At 43.9% G+C, this 21889-nt stretch overlaps 1 long non-coding RNA gene across 1 annotated transcript; it reads right to left on the bottom strand.

Annotated features, from left to right (window-relative positions):
• Positions 1–1192: 1192 nt before the first annotated feature.
• Positions 1193–14884, bottom strand: LOC136358392 (uncharacterized). Its single transcript, XR_010743079.1, has 3 exons — positions 14833–14884; positions 2093–2378; positions 1193–1999 (listed from the first exon to the last, which is right to left on the bottom strand). It is a non-coding gene; the product is annotated as an uncharacterized lncRNA (long non-coding RNA).
• Positions 14885–21889: the final 7005 nt, after the last annotated feature.

Genomic DNA, 21889 nt, shown 5'->3' with positions numbered 1-21889 from the left:
TCTTGACCACCTGGGCACACAGTGGCTCATGTTCAGCTGCTATTGACCAGCACCCCAAGGTCCTTTTCCTCTGGGCAGCTTTCCAGGCACTCTTCCCCCAGCCTCTAGCACTGCATGGGGTTGTTGTGGTTGAATGGCAGGACCTAGCACTTGGCCTTGTTGCATGTCATATAATTGAATTTGGCCTATTGATCTAGCCTCTCCAGATCCTGCTGCAGAGCCTTCCTACTTTGCAGCAGATCAACACTCTCTCTCACCCTCTGAGGAGATGGGTAATGTCTCAGCTGCCTGTTCCCAAAAGACCTTTATTTTCCTGAAAAATCATTTCATGTGGCACAACATACTTGGAGGTGACTAATCTATCTTTTACATTTGGAGAAGGATGTTGGACTAGATAACCCCAGGACATCCAATCTACATGATTCTATGATTACAGCCACTGCTGCACTTATTAAAAAAATACAAGAGGGAAGCAGGCATTTCATCTTATTCTAGTTGGAATTAAAAATCCACGTCTACCTAGGAAAGTTTTTTTAGATAAGAATGAATAATATTAAATTAATGACAACAGCATCAGTACCACACCTCATCCAGGCAGCATCGAAAGTAACTGGCTTTCCTTAGGTAAGCTTCAGCTACAAATGTCTGCTCCCTGTATCCCAACATGCCTGTTTTGCCACAGCCACTTGCTGTGGCATGTGACCCCGTCTGACGAAATGCTGAGAATCACAGACTGCATCCTGTGATGCCCTAGCTCCTGTGAGAAGCTAGGTCCCACCATCCTGTGGGCTGGAGGGCACCAGTGAGTCACTGCTCTCAGGCTAAGCACTGTTACAGGGCACAGGCAGCAGGACAGGCTGCTGGGGTAGTGCATCATATTCCTTACAAACAACAACAGGAGATAACTCTGGTTAAATTCCCAGCAAGACACACCAAATTTCTGTGCAGCCTGAGCAACTCCAAAGCTCCTGTCCCAGAAGAGGTTGTATCTGTGGGTGGCCAAAGCCTGGGTCTTCCCTCTTGCACACCCACTCTTTGTGGGGATGACCAGGCCATAGGTCTCCCCTTGTGGCTCTCCCCATGGTGGTGAGGGCACTTCTTCACTTGGGACCATAATGGAGAATAAGAAGCAGCCAAATGGTCTGGAAGCACCACACTGCCCATTGATGCTGAGGTTCTGGTGACACAGTGGGCACAGCATTTCTCAGAGCATCTGATGGCTGCAAAAGGGAGGCTGAAACCTGGACATCTCCAGGTTGTTGCAGCAAATTAAATATGATGAAGCATAATAGACAATTTTATATGCTCTATTAACTTAATTAGACCTTTGTATTAGAATAATTTATTGCTGGATTCTACACAGCACAGATAAAGTTCCAAACATCCTCTGATTCTGTTACTTTGCAGAGGCATTGGCATCAAAGATACATCCAGTAAAAGCCAGTAGAAGCTAAACGTTTATTCTGGAGGCTGTCCCAACAATGTCAAAGGAGGAGCTGTAGCCCTTACAACTAGTTGTCCTTTGTCACACTGATGCAGTTGGCACACTTGGCAGGAAATGCCATTACAAAAGAGTGTTGAAGTTCTGTGGAGACTGTCCCGCTAGTTGTGCTCTTCTCAATGACCATGTGCAAAGTAGTCCATGTTTCAAATCAGTTTGATTTGCTTTTCACCCAGCAATCTCTCTGCTAGAGCAGCACTGGTTGTAGAGAAGGTGACCTCCTGCATACTCATGCTTGGAGTCACTGTCTGCTTCATGTGCTGCCAAAGGGTGACAAACACGCCCCAGGGCTGAGTGCCTGCAGGAGGAAAGTGAGGCAGTTCAGAAGTTATTTGTAGGTGTCTCTCTGTAGTGGCTGCAAACAGAAATGCTTGTGCTGCTCCTCATGCTCCTCTGCACTGAGAAGGTGCAGGCACTCATCTTTAATGGATGATTACTCTTGGGTGAGTTTGCTAATGGCTCCAGTTATGTCACTCATGAAACTCATCTTCATGATTTCTGAAAGACCCCATTAACACCACATTAGAATCCTGATGGCTTTCATTCACTGAATTATTTAATTACTTAAATTTTTTAAACATATCAGAATACTTTTTAAGTCAAATGTGACTTTCTGGTCTTCTCTGAGAGTCGCTGACCTTGAGCATGCTTCAGGGGGCTGTTGCAGCCTTGCTTCTGTCTTCGCACATGCTCTCACCACAGCACTCAGCCTTGCACCTTCACAAAAAGGTGGTGTTGAGGGAAACAGCATGCTAAGTGGTTTTCTCTTTTATGATTTATCCAAGTGCCTGTTTGCTCCCACATGCTGTGAGTGGATAATAGCAGTTCTCAATCAAAGTTAAAATTACTAACACTCTTGTCTGTGGAAAATTTAGTGCTGGAAAGAAAAAAAGGTTAATGATGCTGCTATACTACCAATCTTACTATGGTTTGTCTTATCTTTATCCCCGCATCTTTGTGAGCATTACTATATAGACAGGTTATTCCAGTCAATCTCTCTGCTGAAACCAATGTGAGGCAACTGTATCCGACATTTTTTTGAGATGGCGAAACTAGTATAAAAAAAGACCATGTAAACAGAAAAACAGTGGGATTTTTTTTAAGACTATGTTCATCATCCAGTAAACACTCACAACTCAACTGATTAGCAGAGAATTACTCCATCCTCCTCTTGAATATATGCTTACAGCAGTAAATTTTGCCTATGTATTTCCTCATCGCTGGAAGCTGTTGAGATTATTTGGCACAGGATGCTGGAGTAGCTTGAAAAAGAAAATAGCAACAACAGCAGCCACTCTCACTTCAAGTTATTGACACTTCACTGTCCATCTGCAGTTCCATCAAACAGAGGCGACATACCATCATTTCTCTTTTTCTAATTGTGTTCACTCGAGGTTCTTTTGTGGCACAAGTTATGACTACTTTTTAATTGTAGTCTGCTACAACCTTTTGCCAGTGTAAAAGGCCATCCTTTCACTTATATATTCTCGGTCTTTTACTGAACGCATTTAATTTATGGGAACTGGAAAATGAGACAGCATTAGGGTTTCATATATTCATATACAGAAGTCATTTTTAGTTGAGATAGATGAACTCTGATGGATTACACAGTGTCAAATTATATGCTTCAAATTATACAGTGTAGTGATGGAGTGGTTTGACCAAGTTGCACTAGGCTCCTCATCTGAAAAGGTCTTATATCAGGCATCTGAAACCACTCTTGGGTACTTAATCAAAACCAGTCTCGTTTGTAGGGGTCATCAGCATGCCTAGACCACTGCCTAAATGACTCTGTCTGCATAGTGAGAGTATCTCAGATGACTGCTTGCTAGGTAGTCTCGGATCATGCCACCCTTTTGTGTGCCTGGTTTCTGTCACACTGAAGCCTCCAGCAGATCGATGAAGTTACATTTTGGATGCCTCATGCCCAGCCAGAATCCCACTGAATACTGCAAGTTCCCTGTGGTGTTTTAGAGAATTATTAGCAAATTTCAAAGTTTACCCTTAAGACATAGTTGTGTTCAAAGATTGCTCTCCTCTGTATCTTGGATGTCTTCAGTGTGCCCTTGTTACTCTCCCCTGTGCTACATGGAAGCCTTGCTCTCATGTTGGCTCATGTTCTCCAGATACACAGACATGTGCCCTTGATATTACTCTGTACCTTTCTTCCATAAGACTAACAAAAAGTTCTTGGCAGATAGTGGAAAAATTACAATTTTTCACACAAATTTTGGAATAATCGGTCCCAAATCTTCCAATCGCAGTTTTCCCAAGACTCTATGTCTTTGCTGGAGTCTTGCTGCAAACCTAAATTCAGAACGCCTTCAGCACAAGCCTAATGTGAAACGTGACAGTACTTCCAGAGGCAGGTGCTGGATCTGTTGCCATGCTGAAGATGAGGCACATATTTAGTTCCCAGTGAATCACCCTGCATGATTTCCTGCATAGAACCAGCATAGATGTGGGCTCAGGGGCTAGCAGGTAAGATGCTGTCCTAAGCCCTGGGTCTTTCCCAGGGACTTTGCAGTTCTGAGTGTGTTTGTCTTAGGAGGCAAAAAGCAAGCCAATTTAATGCATGTGATCAGGCACCCCTCAGACACTTTTTGCCTTAATTATATTTACATAGGACTAACAACAAATAGAAGAAAAACTGTTCTTATCAGCACAGCTTGACATTCCCAGTGCATTAGCACATGAAATGATTCGGTGACAGAGTAAATAAGACGTGAATTACTTTTAAAAAGCTTTTACGACAAATTCTAAGATGCTTCCATCTCAAAGGTGACCAGTAATTGTTAACAATTTGCAAGAACAACCCCCTCAACTAAAATGAGGGTTTCAATAGAATCATTATAAATGTTTCAGATTATCAAGTAAAAGTATTAACTCAGCACAACTGAATTCAAATATGCTTTTTCATTTTCATCTAAGGCCCTACGACAACTGGACTGCCTCCACACTATAGCAGCCAGGAGCAAACATCTCTGCAGGACCCCTCTGCTTTTCCAGAGGCAGAACAACTTCCCTGCTGAACCTACAGGTTTTCTAGGAGCCCTTAAAGAGCACCCAACTTTGTAACCCTTTTGGAGGTCCCATGGACTGAGGCAGGTTGTTGTCCAGTTGTGGCAATCACAGAATGGTTTAGCCCTTAGAAAATGGAAAAGCCCTATAAAGTCATCCATTTCAACCATTAACTCACAACTGTCAAGTCCAACACTCAACCATGTCCCTAAGTGCCACATCTGCATGCCTTTTAAGCACTTCAAGGGACAGCAGTTCCATAATTTCCCTGGGCAGCCTATTCCAATGCTTGACAACCCTCTCAGTGAAGAAATTGTTCCCATATCCCATTTAAACCTCTCCTGATGAAATGCGAGCACTTTCCTCTTGTTCTCTAGTTTATTGCTTGGGAGAAGGGACCAACATTCCCCTCCTTTCAGGTAGCTGGTTGTACAGAATGATAAGGTCTCCCCTGAGCCTCGTCTTTTCCAGGATAAACACCTCTAGCTCCCTCAACTGCTCCACATAAAACCGCCTTGCTCCAGACCCTTTTCTGGTTTCATCATGCCCTTACTACCCTTTGTTTGAGTCACAACAGTGGACAAATTTTGTCCCATCACCTCCCAAGATGTCATTTGGCCAAGCAGCTGGCAATCTGCCCTGGACATCTGAACAGCAAATCCAGGTAGGCAGAGATGGGCCTCATCAGGGTACAGCACTCTGTGAGACAGCTACTGTGGCCAGGTGTGCTGGCAACAGTGCACACTGCTCCCACTGTGTTCTGGATTAAGCCTTCAACATCTTGATGGGATATTATGTACTTTCTATTGCCAGCTTTATCTTATATACCACCAAAGCTGGTATTTAATTTTGAACAGCTTTATTCTGAAATATTTAACCACAGAGTATCTCAATCTGGAGGTGTGGGAAAAGAGATCATTTAAAATTTCTTTAATTTTTTTTTTCTGGTTATTTTCAGCTGTCCTCTATTCAAAATAACTTGGAGCTATGCATAAAGGCTGATTATAAAACCTATCTAGGGGATTGAGTCACACAGCTGTGCATTTAAATCTCCTTAAGCATGTTTCAACAGTCTCAAATACATGATGCTAAATTGGAGATGGGATTTTAGAATCAGAGATAGTGAAATGGTAGAGGGAGCACCAAAGTTAGAAACTAAGTGAAAGTGTGATTTCTGCATAGGGCTGTGGGGTTTCATCAGGAATGATGGCTTGGAGGAAGGATCACCTTGGCCTAAGAAAACTAAACAGCACAGGCTGCACCAGGCTCTGTGAAACTCCCGAAGATGTATGCACTAGGGCAGCAGCAGTACTCTTAAAAAAGCATATTTTGCACCTGAGGAATTTAGAGTTTGATAATTTAATACCTTTGGAAGAAGCTGCTGATGGCATGCTCTGCTTGAAAGAACTACTGTGACCTGCAGGAACAGAGCTGAGACCCAGAGCTTCATCATTAAGCTAAAACCAACACAGTAGAGCTGCCTTTTCTCTCTGAGACCCAGGCTCATAGCTTTGCCAGATTATTTTGACATATTTTCTTCACCTTGAGGATTTTAACTTTACTTTCGACAATACCTTTTAGCTTGGAAACACTGATGATTTTCTCTGCAGACTCTTTCCAGAAAAAAAAGAGGGAGGAAAAAAAGAGTTCATTTCCAGACACTTGAGAGTATTGGAATTATTCAGGTGCTGAAGTCAATGCAAGGCATCAGCTGATAAGTGGGAGGCTTAAATGTTAAAAATCTCAAGGTAGCAAGACAATGATTTGAAAAGGCCTTCTTTCTTCCGATTACTACTGAGAAAGGATGATATTACAGAGAACCTTGTTAAAATGGAATATTCCCAACAGAGAATAATTGATGTTAGTGCTACTGTCAAACTGAAGATCTGAAAGGGACTAATTACGTTTTCTACTAGGAATAACTTTCTATTTTGTCACTGCTTCGATACCTGAGCAATCCTATTAATCTCAAACATCTGAATCCCAATTCCTCTGAATAATTTCTGCTGGGAAATAGCAAAACCAACACTACCTAAGCAACAGAGGCCAAATTTGATGCCCTTAAATCAGAAGAACATGTCAAAACATTCTACACAGGCTTTAATAGCTCATTCATGCAGGTAGAAGAAAGGAAGCATCCATGAAGCAGGGTGTGTAATAGTGGTTGCTGGTTTGCCTATTCACTGCTGGGACAGGGAGCAAGGGATCCTATCCCCATACACCTGTGTGGGGCTTTGGGGACATGAATTGGGATAAAAACGGGGTCTCAGAGGCTCTGCTTGCTAGTGGGAAATTTCTCTCCCCTCCTGTCTCACTGTCATAAGCTCATGACAGGGGCAATGTGCTCTCCCTCCAGCTTCATATGGCTTCTATCCATGTTTCTGTTTGGTCCTGGCTCCTAGACTAAAGGAAAGCAGTTGACTTGCCTCCCTTAAGTGTCTTAACCTGTTAAGTCCAAGACAGTTTTGCATATGCTTGGCCATTGGAGACTGCTCATCAAGAGAAACATCACCTTGTGTTTCAAGAGAAAGCATTGGCTAGAAATGAAGGGCATCAAGCACATCATTTACACAACTACAGCTCTGCAGCAATATTCCCTCGCTGAATGTTTAACCCGTTCCTGAGTGCTTCTTTGTGATAGTGTGCATATTCCCTGATTATATTGCAAAGAATGAGAGACAAACTGGATGAGCAGTTTTCAGCCAATGCCAGTTATGTCTCTTCTCAGCATGGCTGGGCTGTCAGGACTGGTTCCCTCCCCCTGGGGATGAGTGGTCTTGCTGCTTACCTGCAATAGTCACCATGCATCCCAGGACTAGGGGAAATTGAAATAAACTCCAAAAACAACACTTAAGGAATACTTGGGTGGTTGAAAGTCTCACCAAATTCAAGTCAGAATTCTGGAAAGGCTGAAGAAAATCAGAACTGAGCTTCCTGCCAGCTATCTGAGCATCCAGGAAAGATGATGCATTGAGAAACCACAAGAATAGAAGAACCAGAGGGTTGGTCTAACTGAAGTACACCAGCAGGATTTCTCCTTCAGTCAAACCCACGTCCTTTTCTTTTTGTAGTCCCAGAAGCAGTATATACAACAGCAATATTTTCTAGTAATTGGAGTAACAGCCATAAAAAAAAAAAAAAAAAGGCAAAAAAGTTGATGTTGAATATATCTCACTTCTGAGGACATTCACGGAGTTTGCAGGAGTCATTAAAAGAACAAGCCCACTTTTTATCCCCCTCAAACCAAAAGTAGTACTTTTCAAGCTAGGTTAGCTAGGTTATGTTTGGAACAAAAAATGTTAGAAAAATGCAAGGTTTTTTTGAGTCATAGGAAGTAGTTTTCTTTGCCTGGATGACATTGATTTAAAAAAAACAAGTCTACAGGTGAAGATGTAGGGATCTCTACCTAATAAAAGGCATTCTAGTTCTTTCCAAAGGTGCTGCCTACTTCCACATCCACAAGTGAATTCAGTGCAAAGGATAATGGAACCAGGGATAAACCTGGCACAAAAAGGTTAACACTGGAGGCTAACTGGAAGTAGGTGATGCATCAACACATCTGTCCAAATCGAATATGAAGGATAGAAAGTGTGCCGGAAATGGCTTCAAGGGAAATTTATGCCTAAATAAGCTGACAAAATCAGCAATTTGGGGCACTATTTTTTAGCAAATCTGACAGGCTTGTAATAGAAATTGAATATAAATTTTGAGAGACTGATGGTATTAAGTAAAGAGACACCAGTTTTGAGTCCTATTAATAGTCAGTGTTCCAGGGGCATTTCAGAAGGCAATGTTGATTCCGCAAGGAGCACTGACTATCTAGATCTCTCCAACGACTACCTAGATCTCTGTGCATTGACTCTTCAGTGCAGGAATGCAAGAAACCATCAAGGAATTTTTGGTAGTTTAACTCCAGCATTTTAGGCATGGCTAGATAGTCAGGATGTGGCAATTTTCAGTGGACACAATCTGCTGATGATTTTCTTACCGTCATCTGGCTGGTAATTGCTGCCCAAGGTCTACTTTTACACACATTGTGTACTTCAAGCTCCTTTCAACCCTGTAACATCCTTTTATTCCCTCCTCCCACCCTTGCCCTTTATCTGCCAAAACCCATTCTAGCATAAGTGAAAATTCAGACTGGTTGATTTTCAGAATAATTTTCATGGTCACGCAGAATTGCTCAGCCTTGTCCTGCACACAGTTTGAACCACACATGCGGGATTTCATGCCTCATGGACCAGCTTAAAAGTATACATTGTCTAAAATGGCCCAGAATTAGATCAGTGTTGGTACTGCTGTACTGGATAGTGAAATTGTTTAAAGGCTGTTATGTTAAAAGTTCCATTAAGATATTTGTTGGGTTTTTTATGCCTAAAATACTAAAATTAAAATTACCATGCTTTCCTGCTGAAAACAACATTTAAAAAACATTATTTTATAAGCCAGTTCCAGTAAAAAAACCAAAACATTTTTCTGAAAATAAACCATGGTATCATCAGTATCATGAATTAAACACACAGAGAAGAGAGATATTACATGCATCCAAAATATAATTTCTGAAAGAAAGATATCTTTTTCCCCTCCCTCTTGAATAATGCCCATTGTGTGCCTGGTTAGAAAGCAATAGCTTGGTTATGAAATAATGGAAATTTTATCCATGAACATGCCGCCTGCACATTAAAATCATTACACAGCTCACAGAGTGCTGTCCGCAAGCTTCTGGGCTATAAATCTATCAGTAAATAAGGACTAGATGTGGCTCTTAATGTTAGTTGAATTTCTTATTAAATGGCTGACTAGAATGTGCTATACATGAAAAAGAGACTATCAAATTAAGCCATGCTGTAAAGATTAAACCACAAGATAAGACAAATGCTAGCCTTTGCATTTTTGACCTACTTTTACATTTTCCATTCTAAGTTCAGGCTTTACGTGGTAACAGCTCTACTGCTTGTTCCTGGCAGTGGTGCATCTGGAGGTCCCAGGGCACAGCTGCACATCAGGGAGAGCCACAAGCATTTTAAGGAAGATGCCTGTATGTATTTAAAGGAACGCTCCTGTACAGGGCTGATCAGTGGCACAGGAGCTGGTCACACCTGGAGCACTTGGAAAGCACAGGAGATGGATGCAACTCAATGTCATTCGCTTGCAGGAAACTGCTTTAGTTAGGGTGGCAGACTGTCAGGGTTCTCGCTACCATTTGAGTCTGGCTGCTCTGGAACGACCCTTTCAATCTGTTTTGTTGGGTTTTTTTTCGCAATCCTCCTCTGATGCCCAAGCAGAATCACTGGCAAGGGATGGCCAGGGTGAATACAGACAGGGATCAGTGAGATACTCGTCCCCTGGTCACAAGCCTTACTGAATGGTGTTGAGTGTGGCCAGCAGATGGTGATGATTGCCAGCTCACTCTGTCCGCGAGGAAAAGCTGAAGGATCATTTTAAGTGTGACACGCTGGATCTCATATACAAGGTATGCAAAAGCTTCTTCACATACAAATAGCTTGGGGAAAAGCCCACACTTGGATCTAGTCACACCTTCTGAATTCCCCAACCTATGAAGGAGCCAGGATAATACAACTTTACCTTAGAAAATGTTCTCCACAACCAAAGAATAGAGAAAATGAGCTTAAGAAAAGTTAAATGTTTTAATATGCTGTGGAAGACATTTAAGTAATGTTTTCTTCCCTATCTGATTGTATATTAAAAATTCATTTACATGCTCAGCAGTTCCCAGACCTCTATTGGCTCCAGGGAACATCACAGTACCTGAGGGATATGGGCAAAACCCAAAAGCTTGTGCAGTGAATTTGTAGAGATAGCAGGGACTCAAGAAAATTGGCAGGACTTTTTTTGTTCCAATACACTGCTGTGACTGGGCCAAGTCTCTACTTCTCCCTTGGCCCTGGTGTCTGGACCTGCCCATACTCTAGATTTAAGCTTTCCTGGTAATGCAAAGTCATGCCTTAGTGTGAGCCTCAAGCTCATCTCCCTCCCTGAGGATGTCCCTGAGGCTTGTCCAGGATGTTCTCACTTGTTCTTCTGGCTGCTCCTCATCAGCATTGGGCAGGGTTCTCTGCTAACACTTATTAACAGGAACAGTTAGCAGAAACCGCAGGACTGTAAGTTTCCAAACATCCATGCTGTGCTTTTTGACAGCGAGTGAAAATAGTTACAAATACCTCCACCAGTAAATCCCAGTATATTTATCACCCACCCACATATCAAACTTGCCTCAAAGGAAGCTGTGCTTAAGCCTCTAGTGTATCTAGCTTTCTTTATATGTTTTTTCCTCCTCTATGAAATATGACAAGTATTCTCCTTTTTTCTTTTTGTATGGTTTTTTTTGGTGGTGTTTTTTTTTTTGGGGGGGGGGGGCGGGGTGGGTGGAGTGGGGTGGGGAGTTTTTTGGTTGTTTTTTTTTGTTTTTTTGTTGTTTGTTTTTTTGGGGTTTTTTTGTTTGTTTTTTGGTGTGTGTGTGTGTGAAGTGTCTGCAAACACTTTTATTATCAAATACCTGGGAAACAAGCAAGCTTTACTTCTGTATTATATGTATTTACTTCTAGCAGCTTAGTATGCATGTTTAATCATAAGTCAGAGCCTAAAACCAACAGCGACTGAAAATTGATATTTTAACACTAAGTACTGTAGCCTTTTCTAAGAGACAGCTGAACTACACTAAGTCATTAAGAAGTGTCAATTTCCATTTAATATGAGAAGGTCTCAGAGTGTATTTGACACAATTGCTGTTCCTGGAAGATTTCTCCATTTTGTGTGTCTTTCACAGACACTTCTGCAGCTACCAGAGAGAAGAAAAATTCTATGTTTGCTTCAAACTCCTCAGGACAGAGATCAACATAACTAAGAGGTTAAGTGCAGGGCTTATTTCACTTCTTGAACAATAATAATAATAAAAATTCTGTGTAGGAATTTCCCTGCTTTCTTGTTCCAAACTTCTCCACAAGTAGGAGCAACTAGGACTGTGCCTCTACTGTTATGCCCAAACAACATCTTGGACCCCTCAGATCACACAGAGGCACCGTCAGGTAGCACAGTCCCATCACAGAAAGTCTTCTTCAAGCACAGATTTTAAGGATCTTAGATAACTACTATTTCTCATATTATAATAAGAGCTTTTTACTGTTTTTTGCTATCTTTTTTTTGTTTGTTTTGTTCTCCCCTGTAAGAGGGAGCCCTTTTCTTCTGTGTCTATACATTACCTGACAACTGGAAAATAACAAAAAAAGGAGACCAGAGAGTCCCTAACAGCAAAAGGCTCAAACAGCTAATGAGACCTCTCCCAGCCCTTTCTTGTGTCCAGTGGGTGGGTGTTGTGAGGAACCACAGGAGGAATTCCAACACAGACAAGATGATTGCTGTTTTTCAGAGGAACACTGTGTGTTTTAATATCCCTGAAAGCTCTCCTAAGGCTCAGCAAATAGCTACTGTGTGAAATGCAGAGCAGAGAAAGGCTCACATACACATACAGCAGGAAAGTACAATTGTAACTCAGGTGAGTGTTCCTGTTCATACCAGCCCCAAATGTATAATTTGTCCAATTATTCAGGAATTTCAGATCTTTGTTTCAGTCCAGTAAACAAAACCAGTGATAATCTGAGCTCTTAATTCAAGAAGATAATGCCAGCATAGTTTGATTTTTAGCTGTCTCCACACTGTGAAGGTCAGACTCACACCATGCAAAGCAGTTTTATCAAATATTTACCACTCTGCAAGACCACTTGCCTGCTTTATGCTGGCCTATGAATAATAACAGCTAGAAAGGCATTAGTCTCACCAGGAAGAGAAAAGTGGATACTTGACTATCACAACTCAGGGAAACATGAATTGTGTGGAAAACCACCGGAGCAAGTGACAGCTAACACAGCAAGCTGTGTCAGAGCTGGGTGCAGCTTGTACCCAGCTGAACCACTTCTCGCTGGTCAGACTGTTCTGATCCTAACAAGTTTGGCAGAATGAGTTGGAAAATATCTAATAAACAAAACATATATGTGCCTGCTTGTAACCCATTTCAGACCTCACTCACTTTCCAAACTGGATGCTAACTACTAACCTATTTCAGCAATTTAAAAAGCACTTTGTTTTAATGTCCCTTAATGGAATGTCATTGTAAATAGATCAAAATTAAGTTATTTGCTGTAGAAACATGTGAATCGTGCTTGTGTATTATGATCACCCACACTCACGACAGGGTTTTGCTTGGCAGCCAACTTAGGTTTTGCACCTTTGGATATTTTGGGACATGAAGCTAAGACAACTTGGATACGGCTTTGCTAACTTCCAGTTATTTCCACCCATGCAGAACTTCACACATACAGAAAATGCTACTACTCAAAAAGCATTACTGGGAGAACAGAGTAGTGTTGATAGGAAGCTGTCCAGTTTAAAATTAAGACATTAATTTGACTGGCAGTCATTGTGTGTTTGTAAGTCAGGACAACACACTTACAGCTCAACAGTCTACAAAACCCTCTCTACGAGAAAATGGAAAGATTTTCATCAACAAAACACTTGAAGCAAGGCATGGAACACTCAATTCTGTGAAACACGGAATAGTGGAATTATCCTGGCAATTTACATGTGAGCTCTGAGTCAGTGCTTTCAGGCAGGGAATAATTCCACATATGCATCCCTAATGAAACAGGATCATAAATCTTTCTGAATGGTGCTTTTCAAGATTCTATGCTTGGCTTCAAATTTGTCTCCTACAGGAAAGACACTGGAAGACAGAAGCAGCACAGGGTCCAGCCCATGGGACACAGTTCAAGAGAGCATTTTGCTATGTGGGACCTCATTTGTACACTCTTATCATAGTTTGAAATAAGTATGAGTATTTGTAATGAGTATTTAAAAAAAAAAAGGTAGAAAAAGAAAAAAAAAAAAGGGACAAAATAGTGTAACAGCAGGGCAGGTAGCAATTGTTGTCTGGGGTAGCAGATAGCCTGGCCTGCTTGATTATAAAAAGAAACAACAACAAAAAAATAAGAATCACTAAAACCTTAATAGGAATATCTGTCTAATTCAGCTTGTGGGGAGGAACATGTTAATCTCAAAGTAAATAAATGTAGGTCTATAACTATCTTGCCTTTTTGTGATGTTTATGCTATAAATATAAACCAAAATCTTTCCAAACTGATTAAAAAAATAGGTGGATCTGGAGCTAGTCAACATATTTACGCCCTGGACTGAAAGTCAAAAATTGTGAGATACTGCCACAGCACAGGTAGCTGCAAAAAACAGCCAGAAGCAAAAAGAGGGTGTCTGGAGGAACAGGAAGCAGCCAAGGGCTCAGGCTCTCTGTGCTGGGACTGGGGGCTGTCCATCCTGGAGAACTGGATGTGAGTTACTCCCCTCCTCTGAAAGGCACTACCAAAGAGATGACAATTCAAGTGAATCCCTATGCACTCAGGAAAGGGATCTTTCCTGGCCTTCCTTGACTTCTAGCCCCTAAAAGAGCATAAACTGGTAAATCAACCAGTAGCATGATTAGAAGCTGTCAGCATGATATTCATCCAGGATATCTGAACTTGGAAAGTCTTGCAGGTGAAAAGGGACAATTCTGCAAGTGAGGTGCTAAAGGTCTTGGTGCAGCCTGTTTCCTGCCATGGCATTTGGTCAGAAGTGTAAAGGAGCAGGGTTTTCAGTGGTAGTAACCAAGTGACTGTGCTGGGAACTAACAATAGGCTGCCCCCCCAAACATTTTAAATTGTATTTGATGAGCTGCTGATATGCTACCACTGTGTATATTTTGATAGTACTGTAGAGAATGAATGATGGTTTGGGTGCTACCAAAAACTCCTTCATTTTTAGGATCCCAGACAGACCTCTGGGAGAACATGGGTGATCGTTAGAGGCAATTTTGTTTTGGGCTTCTGCAACAGACAAATACTTTTGTATACTGATTTGCCTGCTCCCAAAAGAGATGTCCCTTTGTGTCTTTCTGCAAGAATGGGGATGAGCAGGAAGAAGCTGTATCCCATATCCCACAGGCCCTTTGGGAAGGGAAGTGCCCAGCAATGAGTGCTCATAGATGATGGAGAAGGAAACTCTGGCACTGTGGATAGTGTCCAGAGCAGAGGCAGGAGGGTGCATGTCCCCTGCCCCCAGCAGTCATGTGGTGAGCCATTTCCCTGCAGGATCAAGGAGAGCAGGCAGACTATGTATTGCTAAGACACTGCCAGATGGGCAAAAGGATCCAGGCAGCAAAGATAACAGAGGGAAAATTGGCATTTAGAAAGCCCTGTGCAGCAGCAACAGCCTTGTCAACTGCTAGGTGTAAGATTAAGCCTTACCTTCAATAGGGTGGCCTTATTTTCAGCATTTTGGCTTCTTGTTCCCATTCTGGATTTGAGGAAACCGTAAGGTAAAGGGTAGTTCCACGTGAGCAGAAGAGTTAGATATTGGGGCTGATGAGATTGCTTATTTGGTTTCTAAATAATTTAGAAGCCCCAAACTATTTTGCCCAAGAAGACTTTGCTGTCCGTGGGACTAAAGAAAAATATGCTTTTGTAGGAATAGCTCCCATTGCCAAGTCCTGCCAAGTCAGGATATCTAAGGATATACCCTGTGACTCTTTCAGGGTATTTCCTTGCCTGGATAGGAGTAAAACTCCTGCTCCCTTATGGGAAGTTTCTCAGTAGTCCAACACTGCAGTTACAGGAAAGCTTGAGTCCATACTGGCTGCACAGGGAGCTGCCTTCCTTTTGGAGCAGACTTACAAATGTGGAGCCTACAAGCACATCCTGCTTCAGTTGACTCTTGAGGTTAAAGAGCCTGGCTAATCTCCCTCAAGACCATGTTTTTAAGCCCTTCCCTGCACCCTCACCAGGTAGTTCACAGCTGTGTCCCAAGTGGCAGACTTCTTCAGCGAAGACACAACAACCTGGAGTTGTGGGACCAAGTCTCACCACATATTTTGTAGGGTGTAATCCCCCTTGTGCAGCAATGTGAAAGGTCTGACTTTCTCTCAGAACTTTCAGAACTGAGAGAATTTTTTCTCTCAGAACTCTCAGAATTTTTTACAGCTTCCCATACTACATTTGTACAGCAGATTATTCCCAGCTCAGCATACTACTCCCTACCTGGCCTTCCTGAACTCACTTCTGCAGATCAAGTCTCTACTTCACCTCAGCCACATTCAAATTCTGACCTCATCTGCACCTGCTGAACTTCCCATCACACTGACCTCCGCAGACCCCACATTTGTTACTGCCAGGACTGTCAAAAGCGCAACATTACCTGTGTAAAAAGGTTTAAAAGGGCTAGTCGACCAGCTGTTTGCAGAAGTAAAATTTTGAGCAGATGTTTCATTTTACACAGGCCAAATGCTGTTCATAAACAGACATATTTACATGAGGATGTAGAGAAATATGTGCTTGCCTTTTTAATACACTAGTCACTTTACAAAGGAAGTGTAAAGTAAAAAAAGACACAGAGAAATACTTTCAGTCAAGTTGTGCCAGGGATTAGTTTGACAGACTTAATGTAATTAGAGGGAGATTACTTTGGCCTGGTGACTTTTTTCTTTCTCTTGGTGTACCCCATGTGTTTGATCAATGACTCTCCAAATAGCTTTCAACTGATTTAAGGCTTTTTTTGCTGTTTACCTTGAGATTTTTTTCCCCCCTCCCTCTTTAATATGAGACTGCTTCCTTTGTGTCCTGGAAGAGATCCTTATGTCTTAAACATATTCTTACAGGGAGGTTATGCTGAATCAATACCCCTCAGTCAGAAAAGGGGCTGCTGCCAGTTTCCTCTTCACTTACTAACACAATTGCCAGCAAGGGGCACCAGGATTTCAGCAGAAATACCAGGACCAGTGAAACACGAGTTTTAAAGCTGACATCTCCTGTCTTTAGGTGGTCACTTGGTGAAGCTGGTAGGTTTTACAGAAAAAGAAAAGAACTCCAAAAACTGACCCCAACAACAAAGGCACATCATCAACAGCAACAGGTTAAAGCGCAGAACAGCCAAACCAACACTACATCTGTCTATACACTACTGAAATTGTTAAATAACAATACAAGCAAATATACATCTTAACTTTATTAAAGCTCTTAAGGCAGGCATGCCTTATCCATGTTCATCCTGAAAAGAATTGGAAATACCCAAGGATACAGTTTATTTCAGCATGCACAGGGCTTTGTCAATAGAGGAAAAACAGGGGACAGTTAAGTACAATTTTCTCTAACTTCATAGGATTCCAAGAGTACCTCACAGAAGAATCAAGCTATTTAGAAATTAATGCTACTCTTTGGACATCTTAATTATATAATATTGTCCTTTTTTCATGCTGGCAAGTACTCTGGTTCCTGAAAATTATCTCTGTATCTGGTGCCTGACAATGTATGCTTTTGGTGCTCATAAATGAATTTGGGATCATAGTTTTGGGGATCATAGGGGAACAAAGAAGAGATTTTCTGGATGCTTGTATTTTTAAAATTGGGCAGATACCATGAAAGGTGCCCTTCCAAGTCCCAAAATTTGATAGATGACTGAGATGCAAAGGTAGGCTGAAGCCAATCCATGATCGTGGAGGGCTACTGGCTCTTAGGAGACTGCAATCCACATGTCAAGACAGTCAAGAGCAACTCGTTCTACACTTAGAGACATCCTAAAGTACCCCAGGAAAAACCCACAGGGCTGGTGATTACCTAGCTCTTGTGCAGAGAGGCTGACCATGCTGTTCAGTCCACATTTTCCCTGATTTTGTCTGCCTTGAACTTTTGAATGACTGTGACTCATGCTACTGAATACTTCAATGAACAGTACTTAAGCCCTGGTTTGGAGAATCACAGAAGCACATTTGCCTTCAGCTTTGCCTTTAGCTTCTGAGTAATTCCACTGAAGCTCATGGTATGTAAGCCCTCACTCGAATTTAACAAGCACTTTGCCGGGTTAGTGCTATTTTTACATGTCTCTCTATTGGAAAGAAGTGCATCATTAGAGGTGCAGATTTGGCGTTTTTTGCACATTTTGTTGCAAAATGTTGCAATTTTTTTTTTTTTTTTCACTTAGAGCCCCAGTTTTTTAAATGTATGATCTCATGGCAATTCCAATCCTTTGAAACTGAACATTTCAGATTTTTTTCTGTAAGATTCCCAGCGACCAGGAAATAACTAAACAGAGATTAAATGCCTTATCCTGTTAATGGCATGTTATTTAGTTGCTATGAACCCAAACTTGAAGTGTAAGGTTGGTTACAAACAATAAAATGAACTAGTCCTCTTCTCCGCTCGCCATCTCTCTAGATACTGAAGGAGCGTACAGCCTGTAGCTAAATGAAGGTCTCTATTCCACCTGCTGCTCGTTTTGAGTCACGAGGACTATCAGGCAGATGGACAGTTCAACACCTGCATTTCATGCCCCCGGAGGTCCATTCCTAAAGCAATGGATACAGCCTACCTCGTACAGCACTGAGAATAACTATCTTCACATCCTGGGCATAATTACACCATTCAGCCCCCCCTCAGGGGTGAGAAGGCAAGGGGTGAGCACTAACCTTTTTACCTATTACGAGGTACCTGTTTAGGCAGGACCTCACAGCACCACCAATAGAGACTGGGGATGCCCGGGCAGCGGCGGAGAGCACGCTGCTTACCGGGACCACGGGGGCACCGGGCGCCGCGGGGAAGCCGCGCTGGGTGGGATACGCCCTCCACTTACCCCCTCTCCGAGCTTCCCGCGGTACCACAGCCCTCAGGGAGCCCTCCGGGACCCCGCCTCAAAGCTCACGAAGGAAAACTTCACGGTTCACAGAGAACCCCCAAGGCAGCATCCTGCTGCCCGCCCGCCGCTGCGCTAGCGGGGTTCCCCCTCGCAGCCGGTCCCCTCGAGGCAGCGGCGGGGGATGCCAGGCGAGGCGCCCCGCACACTCCCGCGGCCCCCACACGGACCCGTTCCTGCTCCCGCCGCCCCCAGCCCCAGGCGCTCACCTGAGCTCCGCGGCCGCGCCTCCTGCTGCCCGTGCCGGGGCTCTCCGCCGCGGGGAGGGGGCCGAGCTCCGCCGCCTCCCCGCAGCGCTGCAGCCGCCGAGTGCCGCTCTGCCCCCGGCACCGGGATTTATCGGCGGCAGCGGGCGGGGTGGGGGAAACGCCGTGCGGAGCCACTTCGGGGCGCGCCGCGACCGCGGGCAGCGCCCGCTGCCTTCCCGCCCCCCTGGGCGGGGGGAGCCGGCGGGGTCGCGCCGAGGGGAGGGGGATGATGAGGTTGAGGCCGAGGTTAAGGATGCAGCGGCTCCGGTCCGCTCGGCGGCAACACGGCTCCGCCCCGCCGCGCCCGGCGGGGAGCACCTCCGCCTGCGGGCAGCGCCGGGCACCGCGGCGTGCGGGGCGGGCGGACCTGCCCCGGCCCGGCGGCCCCGCTCCGGACAAGCCGCCGGCGCTCCTCCTGCCCCCGGCTGCTGCCGCCGCTCGGGCACCGCGGCCGCTGCTGGGCCCGTGCCGGAGGCGCTGTCCTTGCCCTGTCGCGGCGTGGGGCGGCTGCAGCTGCCGCCCCGCCTGGAGCCCAGCTGCGGCGCTGGATCAGCCCGCTCCCGGCTGGAGCTCAGCCCGCCCTGGTGCGGGCAGCAGCACGGAGAGAAGTGTGTCGGCGGGCAGAGAGTTCCCGAGGGCTGGTCCCTGATGCAGGCACTGTCTGGGAAGCGGATGAGCCTGCCCGGGGCTCGCCCGCTCTTCGCAGACCGTTCCTGATCAGCCGGTGCTGGCCGATGCCGGAGATGCGCTCCTGGAGCAGGCGGGGCTGGAGTGAGAACCATGTGGGCTTGCGAGCGTGTTTTGGGATTGTAACGTTGCGTCCACGCTGTCTGAACACACGGGAGTGGAGTCGTTCAGTTTTGCAATGTATACACTGTACAGCGATAGATACCCTATGGAAGCACTATAGAGAGAGTTTAGAGGCCATCAATGATTAAAAATCAAGTAGTCGTTCCCTCTGAGAGTGACATAATTTCTATTAGTAATATTAACTTTGTCAAATGCAACCTTGATGCTATATTTTCTACCAAGATAGATAGGATGAAAGCTTCCCCACACACCAAATAATTTGGATAAAAATCCCACGGGAGAGTCTTAAAAGGCTTCTGCTTTTCTAAGGAAGGAAGGATGCATGGGATGCAAGGAAATCAAACAGTGAAAATAGAAGTAAAAGAACCTCTGCTTTGTTCTAATGAGGTTGTCACTAATTGGAAATGGTATCGTTATGCGCAGCTTTAGAAACTTGTGTTTGAATGTAGAGTTTTGGTTTAAAAACCTGTTCATGAGCTCTCTGTTCCTGTCTCTCCCAATTTACCAAAGAGACAGAAGAATTACAGAGGTCTGTCCTGGTGCTTTCTGGCAAAGTTTGCTCAAGACTGCTGGAGAGCTCCATGATCTGAGAGTGGAGGATGGTATACATAAAGAGCAATCTCAGGATCTCATTAATGATGTGCTAATACACTTCTCAAATTTTGAACAGTGAAGGAATGAGATTCCCAAGCATTTTTTATGATCATCAGTGCCGAATAAAAATTCCGTCTCAGACTTTCCGTAGAGTTTCTGACATCTCTCACTTCTGTGTGGGCATTAGAGGAGGATGGTAAGGCTGATACGTGTTCATATGTCAGCCATGACAGGGCCATAATCTTCAGCAGGGCCAGCATCATGATTAGTATTTATTTAGATTTGTGCATGGTTCTGTAAAACACAATGTGCTCTCTGAGTCTGTTCTGATGTGTGTCCCAGGCAGCGACTCGACATCTCACCCATCTTCCCCTAACATACTGCAGCTACAGGTAAAAAAAAAAACTTGCAGGGCCAGAGATGGCTGTATCAATCCCACATGGAGAGCCCTTCACCCAGGGTACCAGGCAATGAAAACACACACTGAAAAATAAAAGCAATATTATGCAAAATTAAGCATGGAAGGAAGGATTTTAACTGAGACAAAGTGTTCTCAATGAAAGGCACAAACATCAGTCACTCACAGCTCAATGATTTCAAGTTGATCGGAAGCTGGGTGGCGTGACAGCCCAGAAAGTTTCACATTAAGTCAATTAAATCCCATTATTCTTTAGATTTTAAAAACTAATTAAATTAAATTCATGTGACTGTGAAAGGAGCTGAAATGACTGCCAAAAACTGTTCTTGTGATAGGCTACAGAAGCAGCATTAGTCAGTAATTATGGCATCAAGCTGGTACTCCAGAGAGTATTGTGTCTTATCTGCCCAGCTCTGAGTGGTGATAAGAGCACTCTTCAATTTCCACAAAGTAGTACTGGGGACAAATACTCAGCTTGTGTGGTGGGGAGAGATCACCATAGCTGGATCATCCCTTACTGTATCTCAGCAATATTCCTCCAACCTGACCAGCAATTTCCTGGGCATATTTGTAGGTAGATGATTTAGAGCCTGCTGAGTTGCTTCCTTTCAGATATTACAAATGTCTTGCCATGGAAAGGAGCATGCCTTTCAGACAAGACTTCATATTCATTCAGGTATCTCTTCAGTCTACCGAATTTCCATCATGGCAGAGCTGTGGATGCACCAATAAAAGTGGAAATATTTAAAAGTGTGAGACCGTCTTGGGGGCTAACCAGTCTGCCTTACTTCAGTTCTGGGTCATATTCAGATATAACTGGTCATGCTGAGCCATGATGTTTTGGGCAGGAAACAGACAGCAGGGAATTGTGGGCTGGTTGCTATCTCCACACGTTTCTTTTTGTTTTTCTTTAATGTATTGCTCTTCTCCTTTCCTGATCCATTCCTTCGACTGAGGTTGCTATTTCTTTCCTAGGTGGTCATTGCACATGTCACCAGGTACAGCTCTGCAGCCCTAGAAGGAGCCACCAGAGCAGCCATCAACAGTGTGCTCAGTAACCCCATGCCTTCTGTCTGCAGGGCTGGCTGCTCAAATCCTGATGCACTGCACGTGGGATTCATCTGCCTTTAGCTTCTGACATTGTGAATTAATCATCAGAATGCAAGCACTTCACCTCAGGCTCTCTGTATAGCTAATGGAGAGAAATAGACACCTCCAGAAGGCAACTCATCTCATCCATCTTAGGCATCCTCTATGGAAAGATGAAACGAGCTGCCTTTTGGAGGGGCCCATTTCTCTGCACCGAGTCAGAAGGGAGCCCAGGGTGACTTGCTTGGATAAAGATGATTAACGTTTAGATATGTAGAGGCAAGTGAAATGAATCTCACTTCTTTTGAGTAATTCTAATAACCATGACCTAGTGGAGATTGAGAACCTCCTGAGACTTTTCTGCATATCCCATAAAATCCTAGCTGGGGGCAAATCTGAGCTGTTTTGCAGTTTTCTAGCAAATAAAAGCTGTGCTGATCAGACAGATTAATCCCAGGGCAGCAG

The sequence above is a fragment of the Sylvia atricapilla genome, chromosome 3 (assembly GCF_009819655.1).
Source record: "Sylvia atricapilla isolate bSylAtr1 chromosome 3, bSylAtr1.pri, whole genome shotgun sequence".
Taxonomy (NCBI): domain Eukaryota; kingdom Metazoa; phylum Chordata; class Aves; order Passeriformes; family Sylviidae; genus Sylvia; species Sylvia atricapilla.
Note: the sequence above shows the minus strand (reverse complement) of the source record. Positions and strands in the feature narration are given on the sequence as shown.